The following is an 18,321-nucleotide window of genomic DNA, read 5'->3' on the forward strand; positions in this document are numbered from 1 at the left end:
GGGGTTCAAAGTTGGTATTATTTTTTTTTTAAGTGTCCACCGTACATTCTTTCGGCAAGTTTCGCCAGCTCTGTACGGCAAAGTTCAACACCGGACATAGCTCAAATGAAAGGTAATGAATCAGAGCAGGACCCACTTAAATGATTTTTTGGGGGTTAGGACCTTCTGGGAATTGAAGGGGTTCAAATTTGGTATTATTTTTTTTTTTACGTGTCCACCGTACATTCTTTCGGCAAGTTTCGCCAGCTCTGTACGGCAAAGTTCAACACCGGACATAGTTCAAATGAAAGGTAATGAATCAGAGCAGGACCCACTTAAATGATTTTTTGGGGGTTAGGACCTTCTAGGAATTGAAGGGGTTCAAAGTTGGTATTAATTTTTTTTTTACGTGTCCACCGTACATTCTTTCGGCAAGTCTCGCCAGCTCCGTACGGCAAAGTTCGACACCGGACATAGCTCAAATGAAAGGTAATGAATCAGAGCAGGACCCACTTAAATGATTTTTTGGGGGTTAGGACCTTCTGGGAATTGAAGGGGTTCAAAGTTGGTATTATTTTTTTTTTTACGTGTCCACCGTACATTCTTTCGGCAAGTTTCGCCAGCTCTGTACGGCAAAGTTCAACACCGGACATAGCTCAAATGAAAGGTAATGAATCAGAGCAGGACCCACTTAAATGATTTTTTGGGGGTTAGGACCTTCTGGGAATTGAAGGGGTTCAAAGTTGGTATTATTTTTTTTTTTACGTGTCCACCGTACATTCTTTCGGCAAGTTTCGCCAGCTCTGTACGGCAAAGTTCAACACCGGACATAGTTCAAAAGAAAGGTAATGAATCAGAGCAGGACCCACTTAAATGATTTTTTGGGGGTTAGGACCTTCTAGGAATTGAAGGGGTTCAAAGTTGGTATTAATTTTTTTTTTACGTGTGCACCGTACATTCTTTCGGCAAGTTTCGCCAGCTCTGTACGGCAAAGTTCAACACCGGACATAGCTCAAATGAAAGGTAATGAATCAGAGCAGGACCCACTTAAATGATTTTTTGGGGGTTAGGACCTTCTGGGAATTGAAGGGGTTCAAATTTGGTATTATTTTTTTTTTTACGTGTCCACCGTACATTCTTTCGGCAAGTTTCGCCAGCTCTGTACGGCAAAGTTCAACACCGGACATAGTTCAAATGAAAGGTAATGAATCAGAGCAGGACCCACTTAAATGATTTTTTGGGGGTTAGGACCTTCTAGGAATTGAAGGGGTTCAAAGTTGGTATTAATTTTTTTTTTACGTGTCCACCGTACATTCTTTCGGCAAGTCTCGCCAGCTCCGTACGGCAAAGTTCGACACCGGACATAGCTCAAATGAAAGGTAATGAATCAGAGCAGGACCCACTTAAATGATTTTTTGGGGGTTAGGACCTTCTGGGAATTGAAGGGGTTCAAAGTTGGTATTATTTTTTTTTTTACGTGTCCACCGTACATTCTTTCGGCAAGTTTCGCCAGCTCTGTACGGCAAAGTTCAACACCGGACATAGCTCAAATGAAAGGTAATGAATCAGAGCAGGACCCACTTAAATGATTTTTTGGGGGTTAGGACCTTCTGGGAATTGAAGGGGTTCAAAGTTGGTATTATTTTTTTTTTTACGTGTCCACCGTACATTCTTTCGGCAAGTTTCGCCAGCTCTGTACGGCAAAGTTCAACACCGGACATAGTTCAAAAGAAAGGTAATGAATCAGAGCAGGACCCACTTAAATGATTTTTTGGGGGTTAGGACCTTCTAGGAATTGAAGGGGTTCAAAGTTGGTATTAATTTTTTTTTTACGTGTCCACCGTACATTCTTTCGGCAAGTCTCGCCAGCTCCGTACGGCAAAGTTCGACACCGGACATAGCTCAAATGAAAGGTAATGAATCAGAGCAGGACCCACTTAAATGATTTTTTGGGGGTTAGGACCTTCTGGGAATTGAAGGGGTTCAAAGTTGGTATTATTTTTTTTTTTACGTGTCCACCGTACATTCTTTCGGCAAGTTTCGCCAGCTCTGTACGGCAAAGTTCAACACCGGACATAGCTCAAATGAAAGGTAATGAATCAGAGCAGGACCCACTTAAATGATTTTTTGGGGGTTAGGACCTTCTGTGAATTGAAGGGGTTCAAAGTTGGTATTATTTTTTTTTTTACGTGTCCACCGTACATTCTTTCGGCAAGTTTCGCCAGCTCTGTACGGCAAAGTTCAACACCGGACATAGCTCACATGAAAGGTAATGAATCAGAGCAGGACCCACTTAAATGATTTTTTGGGGGTTAGGACCTTCTAGGAATTGAAGGGGTTCAAAGTTGGTATTAATTTTTTTTTACGTGTCCACCGTACATTCTTTCGGCAAGTCTCGCCAGCTCCGTACGGCAAAGTTCGACACCGGACATAGCTCAAATGAAAGGTAATGAATCAGAGCAGGACCCACTTAAATGATTTTTTGGGGGTTAGGACCTTCTGTGAATTGAAGGGGTTCAAAGTTGGTATTATTTTTTTTTTACGTGTCCACCGTACATTCTTTCGGCAAGTTTCGCCAGCTCTGTACGGCAAAGTTCAACACCGGACATAGCTCAAATGAAAGGTAATGAATCAGAGCAGGACCCACTTAAATGATTTTTTGGGGGTTAGGACCTTCTGGGAATTGAAGGGGTTCAAATTTGGTATTATTTTTTTTTTTTTACGTGTCCACCGTACATTCTTTCGGCAAGTTTCGCCAGCTCTGTACGGCAAAGTTCAACACCGGACATAGTTCAAATGAAAGGTAATGAATCAGAGCAGGACCCACTTAAATGATTTTTTGGGGGTTAGGACCTTCTAGGAATTGAAGGGGTTCAAAGTTGGTATTAATTTTTTTTTACGTGTCCACCGTACATTCTTTCGGCAAGTCTCGCCAGCTCCGTACGGTAAAGTTCGACACCGGACATAGCTCAAATGAAAGGTAATGAATCAGAGCAGGACCCACTTAAATGATTTTTTGGGGGTTAGGACCTTCTGGGAATTGAAGGGGTTCAAAGTTGACATTCAAAGTGTACGGGTTTTTTTTAAACAAAAAAATCTTTACATTTCTTTTAAGTAAGGATGCATGCCGGACAAAATAGTGCACGTATACTTTCAATTCAAAATATTGTTTGTGGGCATGAAATGTACTCTTACAGTTTGTTATTTTGTATGTTTTCATTTTCAGCATAGGGAATAGACATTAAAAGTTCCTTTTCTAGAAAATAAAGGATATTTGAGGATGCCGAGTGTATGGAAAGCCAGTATATAGTTATTCTTTCGCACATAATATTTTTCTTATTTCGTTTATTAGAAAGCTGATACATTGTACAAAGGAACAAGTTTAAGTGAACTCACATTACATAGTTATTCTATGCTCCGCCTACGACAGTAAAGCCCATAATATTATCTGTTTTTTTTTGTTCGTTCGTTCGTTAATTCGTTTGTCCGTTTGTCCGTCCATTCATACTGCATTAGAATGACGTTAGTGTTGAATCTAGTCTAAGATGACGTTGTAGTCAGATCAACTTGAAACTAGGTACACATGTTCATTAAAATATGTACTTTTTAAATTATTTACGGTTCATTGAATATTGAACACGATTGTGCGAGCAAATCATCATAAACAAACACTCTTGTTTTTTTTTTATTATTCAAATTCTAAAAACTCTTTAGCTTTTTATTCTGATTTCTAAACCGCAAAGTGCTATAATTGTATAGCCATTATATGCTTTGGGGATATACGCTCCGTTTTTAATATTTTGTTTACAATAATTGATTTATCTTTGCGATCTCGGTTTAGAGTTTGGAAAACAGAGAAATCGTAAAGAAGACGTTAAGATATGGATTACTTTATTTCCCAACTAGTCCCTCTCCCAATAAAATAAACTCCGGAGAGGGGCGCACCTTTATTTGTATAAATACATATATGATAACATATAGTATGTGTTCGAATGTAGGGGAATAAAAATAGTTCATTAACAAAGAATGTTCCTTAGCTTTTTGTGTGTTTTTCGCAGTGCATTTACTGATTTTGTGTCATGGAGGGATACCCCATATCCTTTGTTTTTCTATTGTATTAAATTGTTTTGACTTTTACGATTTTCTGGCATGTTGTATTTTTCTCATTGATATTGATGCAGACATTTAGCAACCAAACTAGTCAGTGCATTCAGCTACAGACGTCATTCGTATTGTAGTGTCCCTTCTCCCTTAATTTGATGGACATTTCTGGTCATTTAAACGTTAACAAACAATATATATACCGTACTGGTAGATAGATTTTCTTTTTAACAGAACGTTGTTTCATAATGTGGTTTTGTGGTTTTCTCATATACCACATAAAGATTCTTAGACAAGTTGATTCTCATTGTGTTCTTTAGTGGTCGCTAGAATTGGTCGCTAGCTTGATTGGTCGCTAGAATTGGTCGCTAGCTTGAGTCTGGTACGCTGTTTCCCGATGAAATTTTGTTTTGAAAGTAGAAATTCAAATTATAGAAAATCATGAAAATGTGTGAAAATACGGGGAATTGTACCACAATTTATGCAATTCCGCTAAGAAGCCCATTCTTTTTTAAATGGTCACCGAAAACGTCGCTAGCAAAATAGAAAAAGGAAATTTATTTGGAAAAGAATACCGATAGAATTTAGCGAAAAAAAGCACCGTACAAGCAGACGAATAAACTCAGACAGAAATTAGTTTGGAAAAGAATACCGATAGAATTTAGCGAAAAAAAGCACCGTACAAGCAGACGAATAAACTCAGACAGAAATTAGTTTGTTGGCATGGAATGAAAAAAGAAGAGTAGTTGAACATGCCTATTTGGTCGAACAAATTTTCCTATGTCATGTGTAAACAGTCTTTGAAATTTAATGGACTACTGAAGAAATCCGATATGGTTTTGGAAGCTTATTTGAAATAAACTACTAGCATTGTAATCTTATAAGCATAGGCTATACAGGACAGCTACATCGGAATAAGGAAAAAGTTACCAAAACTTAAAACATATGGGATGTCAACACTATATGTGCACTCGGTTAGGACGAAATGAAATTAAATCATTCAGATCCCGTTACATTTTTTCTTTCAATTCCATTCTGGAATAAAAAAAAATCTCTAAATTTACAATCAAACGATTCATCAAAAACCTGAGGCCCCACAATAAATGAATGATCGTTGCTGCAATGAAAGTAAATCCAGAAAAGCGCTTCAACGGAAACAAGTTATAAAAAGATGTTTTCAGTAACCTATTTTATTTAAACGGCAAAAAAATGGGATGTGTGGGTTTTTGATGTTTTGAGTTTGAAATGATGTACAGGTATAGCTGATAAAAAACGCACCTCTTCACAACGTGAGGAGACAAAACGACTCACAGACGATTAGAAAAGTGCCTTTGGGGGAGGGGGAGGGGCATATTGCTCACATAGGCGTCGGGAAAAGCCCGAGAGTACTTGCAGTCTTATAAGGAGTTTTTACCACAAGTATACAAGTATTTATGAAAATTAAAAAAGGGTTGTTATTTCTTTGTGTACATAAATGGAAATGTGGGAAATATACAATAAAACAGCAACTGGCCAATTAACGGCTCACAAAACCAAAGACATCTAAATAGCATGTGACTAATGCAGAATGAACGAGTATTTTTTTACTGCTAATTTGTAGTTTTAGTAAATATTCGTTGGTCCCTTGAATTGGAAAGTTGATAATAGATATAAGAAGATGTGGTATGAGTGCCAATGAGACAACTCTCCATCCAAGTCAAAATTTATAAAAGTAAACCATTATATGTCACAGTACGGTCTTCAACACGGAGCCTTGGCTCACACCGAACAGTAAGCTATAAAGGGCCCCAAAAGTTACTAGTGTAAAACCATTCAAACGGGAAAACCAACGGTCTAATCTATATAAAAAACGAGAAAAGTATGTTTAGTATGGAAAGTATTAAATCTATCAAATTTTAACATCACATGTTCACAACAAAAGTCAGATTTTAACTATAACAACAACAAATTTCAGTCGCCTAGTACGTATTTATTAGTCTTTAAACTTTAGTATTTCAGGAGAAAACTCAATCCATTATGAAATAAGGAGATGTGGTATGATTGCCAATAAGACAACTTGTCACCAAAGACCAAATGACGTAGATGTTAGCTTACTTATGTTGCTACATTTCAGATCTCCCAATTACCATTCAACTATGAACAGCTTATTCAAAAAGAAATTTTGTCATCGAATGATTTATAAGATAGAACATCAACATATATGCTAATATATATTTTTCTCCCTTGAAAAAATGCTGGGAGCATATTGTTTTACCCGTGTCCGTTCGACAGTTCGTCCCGCACTTCGTATTTATGGTTTAAACAGCGGATTTCTAAAAACAACAGTTTTAAGCTTAAACTTCACTGGTGTTAATACATATAATTAAGATGCGCATCTTGTCAGATTTTTTGAACGACAGGTTGTTGAATTTGGCATTTTGATAATATATTGCACCAAGGTTATTTTTACCTATGTTGAGGGTGCATATATATATTCTGAGGATATTTTTTTTTAATAATTTTTTCACGAATAACAGAATGTTGAACTTCGTCTATTTAAGTGAAATTTTGCATACAGTATGCAAGGTTTGTCTTACTAACTTCGCACACAACCCACACGTTTACACTTTACAGAGTATACTTTATTTAGAATGTGTATTTTATCAGCATGTTGATTTTCTTTATAATGTTCACAACTAAAAGAATGTTTAACCTTTTTTGACAGTTGCATCAAATGTGTCTTTTAAACTATTCTAAATTGTATTGTATCGTCCTGAAAATGCATGAAATATTTGCCACTGGACATTAAGCAAACATCAATTAATCAATTCAAATTGTACGTCAACATCGCTGTTTACCAAATGAATTTTTGAAGCACTTATTTTATTCATGCATGGATACATCGGTGACATCACCATTGTTTCCTTTGACAGGGTTAAGTTGAAGATTCAGTTTTGAAAAGCTAAAAATGCAACCAGATAGGTCGAAATAAAATAAACTCGGTCGAATGTTATATTGAATTATTAGGAAATTTACGACAGGGGGAAATGAAAATAAAATAACAAACACCATTCGGATCCCGTTACATTTTTTCAATACCACTGAGTAAAAATAACGTTATTCTGCATGTATTCAGTAACGTCACACGTTTTCTGTCAAATTCTAAGCGTATCTGTCAACTTTGAAACATTATATCTAAAAAAACCAGGATGGTGACATATGTGTTTCTATACATGCATGGATTCAGTACACAATCCTGCATATTATGTTAGTTTTTAGTCTTTTTCCGTATATAAGAACATATAGCCATCCATTGAAAAATTTTAAAAAATAAGTTTAAAAAAAAGCATTTTCCCTATATATCCTAGGTATATATCGAAGTTTTCTTATAAAAATTACGAGAAAAAAAAAATGATGACCTCCATTTCTTATTTCATATTCTGATGTAACTCGATTCAAAGTACCAGTGTACCAAAAATTTGTTTTATCTTATTTCTTATTTAAACTTCAAAGGAAGCAGCTGTTATAAATGGAGGAGGCTGCATATATTAAAATTTATCACCCTTTGCACGCATCAATTCTTTATTACTTTATTTTTATATTATTTTTCTCTATCCCCATAATTCTCCATCATGTATATTTAAGCACACTATTAATCTCTATTCTTATTTTTTGTATGTTTTTGTCTATTCTTTATTTTTTAGCCCTTTATTTTGCACTGTTTGCCCATTATTCTCTACTCTGTAAAACCCATCCATACCCTTCTCTATTGAATATTTGCTCTGCTTTTCCTTTTCTTTTTGCACCCCCCCCCCCCCCCCCCCCCCCCCACACACACACAAAAAAAACTCCTTTGCCTTCACATATTAAATCTGATTTTACTGCGCTTTGAAGATAAATAAAGTGTTCATTAGAAACATCTGAAGGTTCTAAATAGGTCAATCAAACACCTCAAATTGATTCCTTGTGTATAATCTGAGCATAATTTCATGTTACATAGTCAGTCGTTATCTTTTTCAGCCCTTTTATGAACGATGTTTACTATGTATTTGGGGTCTCCTTTTCCACGATGAACATGCGGAATCGGTATCACAGACTCCTCCAAAATTGTGTGCAATCAGCTGTCAAGCATGTGTTCTGTTTGTGTTTCTGGACGTTTAGTTGCATTTCTTTGCTTAGTACGAATTCCTTGTTTGTTAACTTTCATCCCCTTTGTTTTACAGCAAATTACATGATCTGTGCATTTATGTAGGTATTATTAATTTCATTTTAAAATACTTACTAGTATTTGTTTATGAGTTAATGTGGTTTAACACAGTTAAATAGAATATCACCAGAAAAACTGTTTACTTTAATAAGATTTGATGAATGAACAGGGAATGAAAACTGTCCACTTAAACCATAAAGACGTACTGCTCGCGAAATTCAAGTGAAAGTAAGAAGAAAGGGATAGAAAATAGGACAGTTAGGCCTATAAGGATCCTGTATTGTATTGTAAGTGCATCATCTATACTACTAAAATAACGAGGTCCAATTTGTTAGCCGGCATGATGTAAAAACGATGAAACAAAGAATTCAACTTTATATATAACTAATATAGGACAAGAGTGTTCATTCAATCATTTACCCCAAAAAAATATATCTACAAGCAGTTTCCGGTTGATGTAAGAAAACCAGGACGGATTCAAAAAGAAAGATTTTGAAACAGAGAAGAAAACCGTGCACCTTATAATCAGCACAACTTTATCAAATGACAATACGAAATCCAGGCTAAAAATAAGGCGTAGGTACTTTAATTCAGTCACGGACTCGCGATGTCGCGGGTGAGTTCTAGCATTCATAATTACTCTAAATATCAGCACAACAATGTTAAAAAAATTTTGTTCTTCCCTCGCCGGTATTCGAACTCATTCTATTGGGATATCGTGATATATTTATATACATATTGAAAAGTTATAAAATTTAGGGGAAAAATAAGGCTGAAAATGCACTAAATATTTATATTCAATATGAATATTCACATTTTGTCTATTAAGACATCAAATTGTTCTAAAATTTTCTCCATAATTTCCTACCGGTATGGTAGCTGGCGACGTCGTCAGGGGTAACGTCTATTAGCGACATCATTATTAATCCTGAACGTCATACATATAATATAGTACAACGTAGGTACCAAAAAAACGAAAGTGAAAGTACATATATAGGAATGCCCTACGGATTCTCATTTTATCTATTTAATTTAGGACAGGTTTTCTTTGTGAAATAATTTTCTTTATTAATTCTCATTGGCGTTGTATTATCTGAACACTGATAAAATGGAAAAATAAACAAATTTCTTTATTTTTCCATTTTATGCAACTATTTAATGATCAAAGTACTGAAGTACTGAACATCGGATGACCGAAAGTTCTGGTGGATGGTCACAGGCACTTGTCTCAGAAATAAAAATCATATCTCTATACCTGGAAGTAAGGTTAAGGTACATAGATATATTTTATTTTCTGAGACAAGTTCCTGTGTGGATGATGAATAAATGACAGGGAATTCAACCTCACCGTAATAATTATTATATTGTAGTGATATAATCATTTGTTATAAGTATAATATTGGTTTGTTGTTATATATTATATTAATATTTGTATAACAGTTATATATATAGCAGATCATACGTCCTCTAGATATTCTTCCGCATGCGTTAACACAAATGTTCGGTATTCATGATTTGTTACCGATATCAAATCAAATCAAATCAAATATTTTATGGTCGTATAAACTTTACAGTTTTTGACCAACATGTATTAACACAATAAACATATATACATACATATCAAACAAACACAATAAAAACAGCATCAAAATTTATAAAAAACTAACAAGCTGTTAAGAGTCCCCTGCCTTAGTCTCTTCAACAATATGTTTTATCAATATTTCTCACGACAAAACATTTTCATTTCATTAATCTATGTTCTTAAAAAATATTTTCATGAATATTTATTGATGAAATTAATATATAACAAGCGATAAGGAATGCTATTTTGCACGCGTATTTATACGATTCACACGAAGTGATGGGTGCTTTAAAATGCAAGGGCCGTGTGCAGAATTTCGGCGCTAGCATAACACCGGAAAGACCTCTCAAGGTGATCCGCTGTAAAAACAATAAATGATCGTCTTACAATTTATAAAAGACTAAAAGCTGGTCGTTAAAAATGTATGTTAAATAATTCTTTCTACCGACTTAGATAGTAAGAAGCCGTAAAGCAAAACTGGTTAAAGTTGAGCATTAAACAGAGTATATTTGACCAATTTCAGCAGACTTGGAATTCAGAAATGGAAAACTCTCCAAAAGCATTATGTTATAAACTGTTTAAAGAAAACTTTGAATTTGAAGAATATTTAGACTTATTACCTTATAAAGATAAAATAACGTTATGTAGGTTTAGACTGGAAATCACTGGTTACCTATTGACACCGGTATATGGCTTGGAATTGTTAGAATTAATTCTCGAGAGATAGGTGATGAATTTCACTATATTCTAAACTGTACAGCTCTAACATAAAGTAGAAGAGCTGTTCTTAAACCTTACTATGTTAGCCGAGTAAATGTTTTGAAATTCGGCAGTTTATTTGTATAAAAAAAATATTCGGGTATTGAAAAAGTTGTGTAAATTAATCAGAATTATCAATACAGAAGTATGTTCTCCAGGTTGATCATCAATCACTCATCTTTTTATGTTCGTTTTGTACAAAATTGTCATGCACAGAATCTGTATGTTATTATATGTAAAAATATCTTTCGTTGTAACATTAATTTGGTTTTGTAAGAAATACTTCAAGAATCTGAACAAAAATCTGTTGAACCATTTGGTTAACGTACAGTATCAAATATTTACATACTGATAACAACACAATACATTGCTACTTTGTACTAGAACGACAAATTGAATCATTCTTTTTAGCATAGACGCTCACAAGATTTAAGTGTTCGAAAGGACGTGACAATAAAATGAGATATTCTATATCCAATTACCGGTACTATAATCAGCAAGTGAATTCTTTATGCTCCTTTATTTAAAAGTATGTGTCGTCTGAGGTCAGAGGGTACTTGAGGTCATTTGTTGTGTTGGAATTTAATATTCTATTTTACTGTATGTAAGTTGCATGACGATGTAGTTGTAACTAATTACAATTTAAATGTAAATATGCCTTTGACCTCCTTATGGGTAAAAGAGTTTCTAACATATAAGCAATAAATATTATTGTTTCGTTTATCGAGTCTTTACGATAAACAGTCAACCTTCATCAAGACAAACTCGTACAATTCAATATAAAGGACTGCAACAATTTTTTTTTTATGAAATTAGTGAAACATAGCCGGTGTACTTTCCAGCTGAGAAGCGCCAATACTTTTTGTTAAGGTTCATGTTGACCCTTTGGCTAAAATGGCTGCATTTTCACCTCAAAATTTACTCTGAGTACAGACAAACTTGTTTATCTGGAAAAGTTTTAAGGCATAGCATGCCCTAGATAAATAAAATTAAAATATATTTTATGTTTTCGAAAATTAAAAACTTAACAGGATTTTGCAGTGCACTTTTTTTCATTCCTCCAGAAAGTGGCAAAATAAACTAAGTTGTGAAAGAGGTTTGAGAACTTCCCCACACGTAATAATTGAAGTGAACTGTATTGATTGACATGGACAATAGATGGACAATAGATACCTGACAATTATTGGTGATTCAAACTGTGTACCTGAGTGGACCATATCAAGTGAAACTCAACTGTTTGTTAATTTTATCATCTTCTGTGGAGACGAAAAAAGTGCACTGCAAAATCTAGTTAAGTTTTAAATTTTCTAAAACCTACAATGCATTTGAATTTTATTTATCTAGGGCATGCTATGCCTTAAAATTTTTCCAGATGCACAGGTTTGTCTGTACTCAGAGTAAATTTTGAGGTAAAAACGCAGCCATTTTAGCCAAAGGGTCCACATGAACCTTAAGTGCTGCTTACAAAAGGTTTCAAGAGAAAACGAAAGTAGATATATATATATACAATTTTGTTTACGTCTTTGTTTTTTTCTACTCAGTTTTTAGAAAATTAAATAAAAAAGACTTACCACAGGATCTCAAGAAATAATAATAAAAAATAAACCACAATCCAATGCGTCAAAATGTTTGCTCTATAAATAAGGTTGTATGTTTACCATTCAACACATCACAGGAATGTTGCCAAAACATCCAAGTTTACTGTTTACTTGTATGTTCCTCCTATCTAAGGAGCACTTCCGAAGGATAAGTTTATAAACTATTTGAACGTATAAGAATATTTACAAAGACTCAGTTTTTACTTACTGTTAGTAGCACCATCACAAATATAAAAGCCATCGGCACTGTACAATATATTTCTGGAATATTTCAGACTCTTTACTATACAACAATACATGTATATACATATTTCATTTTGGATCCGTTGGTTGTTGAATTATTTATCATAGATTTCAGAACATTGATCTAAATTAGTTTACCAGATGAGCTAATGGTATAGTGCGGAATCCATCACTGACCAGATACTCAGTAACTATAATAAATGGGAAATCGCGGAATCCCACACTGACCGTCTTAATGTTGTCCTGATCACTATAATAAAATTCATTCTTTATTTGTACAATGTCGCTTGATACTATCCTTTCACGAATATCCTTTACTTTTGTAACTTTGATATTAATCATATAATGATCTTATGTGATAGTCCATTTAAGCCTTGGTCTGATTTGATATAGTACGTTTGATATAAAGGCTGTAACACAATGTTCTTGCTGTTGCTCAAGTTCAATATCCTTATATTTTGAGTTCTTTAGTTTGAATAGCTCTTTAAATTTGGTTGCAGATGGACAAGTATAAATAGTACAAGAGATCCTTATGCCTCTATTTTGTCATATGTTCCAAAAGGTGCGTTGTTATTCATATAGGATTTTAGAACTGATAAATGTCTATCTCGCTCTGACTTTAGGGCAGGACACATTAGCAGAAAGTGATTTGTATTTTCACGGTTCGTTTCACATAGCAAGCACTTGTCATCTTCTCGACCTCTTGTGATTTTTGCTCGATCTGATTGTAGTGTGTAGGATCTTGTAATTAACCTCGCTTTGGTTTCGGCATTTTTTACTTCGATAGTTGTACTGGGTACTAGCTGCCAGATGTGATTAGGCCTTTCAATAGGTAATGGATTTATTTCCATGGATTGCATAGTGGTTTTATTTTCTTTTTCTGCTAACCACTGCTTCTCTCAATGAATGTTTACTGCCTCTTTTATAGTTCATTTCCAGGCCTCTTTTGATGGTTTATTGTTCATAATTTAATGTGCCTTTAGTAGACAATATTTTTCCAAAATTGCTTTTAATCTATTGACAAAGTTGTTATTATTTGGTGGTGACATGCATAATTGCCTTTCTATGATCATGAATCAATGCTAGTACGATCCCGAATAATGCCTCCGAATAAAGTAAGAGCAAGACTTCCTCTGTCGCAACCGGAAATAATGCACGATGTTTTGTCGCGCAGAGACATATCTTAAACCGTTTATGGTAGGGTTACCTGTGGCCCCTTTCAGCGTAACTATTATCCTTGTGCGAATAGAGGAAAAAAAAACAACAACACGAGAATTCTAAAGAGATCAAAAACAGTCTTCTGGTTTTATCTACATACGGAGATTAATCATCAGTCCAATCAGCACATAAACTGATAATAATAATGATAGAATAAACATATGAAACCGATTTGAGTGGGTAGGATATTTGTTTTTGTCAGAATTTCAGTGAGCAGGGTATTTGTTTCTTTCTGAATTTCAGTGATCAGGTTATTTGTCAGACTACCAATTCAAAATTTTATATAATTTTATATATTAATTAATTTTTATAAAGATATTGGTACCACTCAGCGTTACACGACGTTCCCAATAAAACGACGATTTTGACGTTGTTCCAAAGAAGTTTCGAACGTATTACCTTTTTACTTACATATGTGAAAATGCTGTTTAAAGTGACCGTAGAATTTACTTTCTTCTAAAAAATATTCATTTAGCAGAGATTTTCGAAGTTTGTTCACTATATATTTTTAATTTTTTTAAGACGGGGTTGGCATTGATAAATGCAAACTTTGATTTTCAAATTTCCATATAAATTAAAACAATATTCGAAACATATGCAAAATTTTTAATTTTGTGTAAAAATTGTCACCAACAGTAATGTTTAGCACGGAATAACAATTTGATGTCTTGTTACATGATTTAAAATCTGTTTTGTATACTATTTAGCGTCTTTCATTTTCAAAATCAAAATGCTTTGAAACTTTAAAACTGAGTTTGATACTTTGAGTGAAACAAAGCAGGAAAAAATCTGAGGTTTCCTCTTTACTCTTAGGACGAGCGTGCTTCCAACATATCACATTGAATGTCTTTGCTTATAACCTTCGATGTTTTATTTTCTTAATTTTATTTTACTATTTGTGCATTATTAGTTTCTTCTTTATCTTAAAATTTAGCAATGTTCTCTTTGTCAGAAGACGTCCCTAATCTTGGCTAGTGAAATTGTTAATATTTTGTTTCTTGTTTCTGTCTCTTTTCTTCTGTTATACGTTTCTATTTGTTTGCTGTAATTTGGTAATTTCTCTCCATTAATTTTTAGCTCACCTTTCCGAAAGAAATGTGAGCATTTATCATCACTTGGCGTCCGTCGTCGTCAGTCCGGTGTAAACTATTTCAAACATCTTCTTCTCTGAAACTACTAAACCAATTCCAACCAAACTTAAGCTAAATGATCCGTAGGGTATCTTGAATAAAATTTGTGTTTTATTTTCTGTTTCGTCAAAAAACATGGCCGCCATGGCTAAAAATAGAACATGGGGGCAAAATGCAATTTTTGGCTTATATCTCAAAAACTAAAGCATTTAGAGCAAATCTGACATGGGGTAAAAATGTTCATTAGGTGAAGTTCTATCAGCCCTGAAATTTTCAGATGAATCTAACAACCCATTGTTGGGTTGCTGCCACTAAATTGGTAATCTTAAGGAAATATTTGGTTATTATCTTGAATATTATTATAGATAAAGATAAACAGCAAAAATGTTCAGCAAAGTAAGATCTACAAATAAGTTTATATGACCAAAATTGTCAATTGACCCCTCATGGAGTTATTGCCCTTTAAGGACAATTTTACGCAATTTGTTTATAATGATTTCTAACTTTAAAAAATCTTCTCCTCTGAAACTACTGAACCAAATTTAACCAAACTTAAGCTGAATAATTCTTAGGTTATCTTGAATAAATTTTGTGTTTTATTTTCTGTTTCCTCAGAAAACATGGTTGCCATGGCTAAAAATAGAACATAGGGTAAAATGCAGTTTTTGACTTATATCTCAAAAACTAAAGCATTTAGAGGAAAGTTAAAGTATTCATTGCGCTCTGAATTATCAGCCAAATCGGGTATCTGATTTTTAGGTTATTGTCCCTGAATTGGTGATTTTAAGGAAATTTTGCAGTTTTCGGTTATTATCTTGAATGTTATTATAGATAAAGATAAACTTTTAACAGCAAAAATGTTCAGCAAAGTATGATCTACAAACAAGTTTTATATGACAAAAATTGTCAATTGATCCCTTAAGGAGTTATTATCCTTTAAAGACAATTTTTCACAATTTGTTCATTAGTTTGCTTACTTTAAAAAATCTTCTCCTTTGAAACTGCTGAATCAATTTCAGCCAAACTTGGGCTGAATGAGTTTCAGAGTATCTAGTATAAATTTTGTATTTTATTTCCTTGTACGTCAAGAAACATAGCCACTATGGCTAAAATGGAACATAGGGGTAAAATGCATTTTTTAGCTTTTGAAGAAAATATGACAGATACAAATTACATTTAAATGGCATTTTTAAGCCACTCATTAACATATATTGAAAAACAAAAATAATCATTGATGAAAGATATAAGCAAAAAATTACAGGTGAGCGATTCAGGCTCTTGAGAGCCTCTTGTTTCTATTTATGTTAATATTCAAATGCTTCTTAATTTGATTATGTGAAAGATGTTTATTGACGATCGCCAGATATTTTTCTTTTCATAATCTCATTATATCAAAACTTTATTCATAAGCGGTCCGTTTTATTTATTTTTTCATAAAAAAAAGTGGCTTATACTATATAGTATTATAATTCATATTACATATTCTATCAGGTAATACTCGTATTTTTTGTCACAATCTTGACATCAATTATAATTCTGTTTTATAAATCCCTAACGAAGTACTTGATAAAATATGCATCAAGTTTGAGAAAGAAATACGTGATCTTTAAGCTGCCATTATCAACTTTAAATATTTTAAGCTTATTCGGGGTTTAAATTGTTTTTCTTTAAAGAAAATGTTTTCATTGATTACAATTTTTAAATTAGGATTGTTTTATCAGGAAATCATTCAAAAAAAATTATGCCGCTGGTTTTCTTCTATGAATTGTTTTACATTTGTCATTTCGGGGTCTTTTATAACTGATAATGAGGTATGGGTTTTGCTCATTGTTGAAGGCCGTACGGTGACCTATAATAGTTGTTAACTTCTATATCATCTGGTCTCTTGTGATTTATTAAGAAAACGAGAACGGAGATTCAGTATTGGGTTTTTTTTTTTGCTTTCGGAAAACACATTTTACGAGCCATCTTTTCATCTGAATTCACAAATTAAAGATTCAAAAAAGGTCAGCGATCAATACCTTTTTATTATGTTTTGAAATTATAGCATTTTGGCATAGTACGGAAAACTCTGCTCGTTTTATATAGAACCAAATCCACCTTAACCACTATTTGATTTTCAGCAGGCCGAATTCCGATTTTTAAACATGTGATTTTTTTTTATGTGACAAGATATGTATTTTTCAGTTACTACTTTAGTACATATAAATGAATCAATATTTTCTGAAAAGAAGTACTATGTACTTTTTATACTATAAATTGTTTTTGATTTAGCGCTTCCAATTTCAACATATAACTGAGTATCGGTTAACACTAAATTTTCTTTGACAATTTTAGACCGTTTCCAAACGGCTTTTAGAGAACCGCCGATCCACACAACAAGCTTTTTGATGTTGATTTAGTGATAAAAAAAGAGGAAAATATGGTGTCAATTTGATTTATATACAGTCAAACCTGCTTAAGAAACCACCCGTATTAAGCAAAAACCTGTGTTATAAGACCATTAATTGTAGGTCCCTCTGTAGTTCATTTCATATAGAATGAACATGTAATTCTTCTACAGAGAGTCAAATTGTAAACAAGCATATCACTGCCACTACCCAGCTTATAGATTGAAATAAACAATTAATTTCCCCATAGGCGACAATAATAGCCTTTTTCGAGATACAGACTTTAGAAAGTTGATTTTTTTAACGAAACCGTGCTAGAATTAAAGAAAAGTTATTAGGACAGTATTTTTTGGTCCAAAAAATATAGGTTCGCGTTGCTTTTCTTAGCGTAATTTGTACTTATCTCCCATGCCTATCAATTTTGCACTTAAAAATACGTGTCTCATCCTAGCGTTTAAAATACATCTCAGTTCCGTTAGGACTAAGGAAAATAATTTATTTGGCCTTTGGTATAATGCAGAATGCACGAAGTCTCTAATAACAAAAAATAACAGGCGCACATATCAACCATTCAGGATTAGCTATACTCTTAATTCTGAATTCCATGTTATGCTCATCAAATGGCTGCGTCCATAAAATCTAATGGTTGATTGCAACCTAAAGCCTCTTCTGAACATTTGAAAGTCCCTACTTTGTACTGGTTACCTAAATTGCACAAAAAACCATTTAAATTCCGTTTCATCTCCGCATCTAGTAAGTGTTCTACTACCAATCTATCAGTGCTTCTAACTACCTCATTTACTACTATCAAAGAACTTGTTATTAACTTTTGTAATAAAGCTTATGAAAATAATGGTATTAATTATTTTTGGAGTGTTAAAAATTCTTTAGAGGTTTTTAGATAAAATACATGCGTTTGATGGTCCTTTTAATTCTGTTGACAGTTATGATTTTTCTACTCTCTATACTACACTTCCACACAATCTTATCAAGAAAAAGTTTTCAAGTTTAATCAAATGGTCTTTTGAAAAATCTCATTGCAAATTTATTTGCTGTAACTCGTGTAAAGCCTTTTTCTGTAACGAAAAAGGAAAGTATGCTAGATACACTTACTGGAAATGTGAAAATATGATTG

The 18,321-nt window shown here is 33.5% G+C and overlaps 1 protein-coding gene across 1 annotated transcript in view; it reads right to left on the reverse strand.

Annotated features, from left to right (window-relative positions):
• The window catches only part of LOC127734063 (uncharacterized), a 40,819-nt gene extending 28,494 nt beyond the window's left edge, over window positions 1-12,325 (reverse strand). Inside the window, exon 1 of the mRNA XM_052243689.1 lies at window positions 12,179-12,325. The gene's annotated coding sequence lies outside the window, so the exon portion shown is untranslated. The remainder of the gene's footprint in view (window positions 1-12,178) is intronic.
• Window positions 12,326-18,321: the final 5,996 nt, after the last annotated feature.

The sequence above is a fragment of the Mytilus californianus genome, unplaced genomic scaffold (assembly GCF_021869535.1).
Source record: "Mytilus californianus isolate M0D057914Y unplaced genomic scaffold, xbMytCali1.0.p SCAF_3, whole genome shotgun sequence".
NCBI lineage: Eukaryota > Metazoa > Mollusca > Bivalvia > Mytilida > Mytilidae > Mytilus > Mytilus californianus.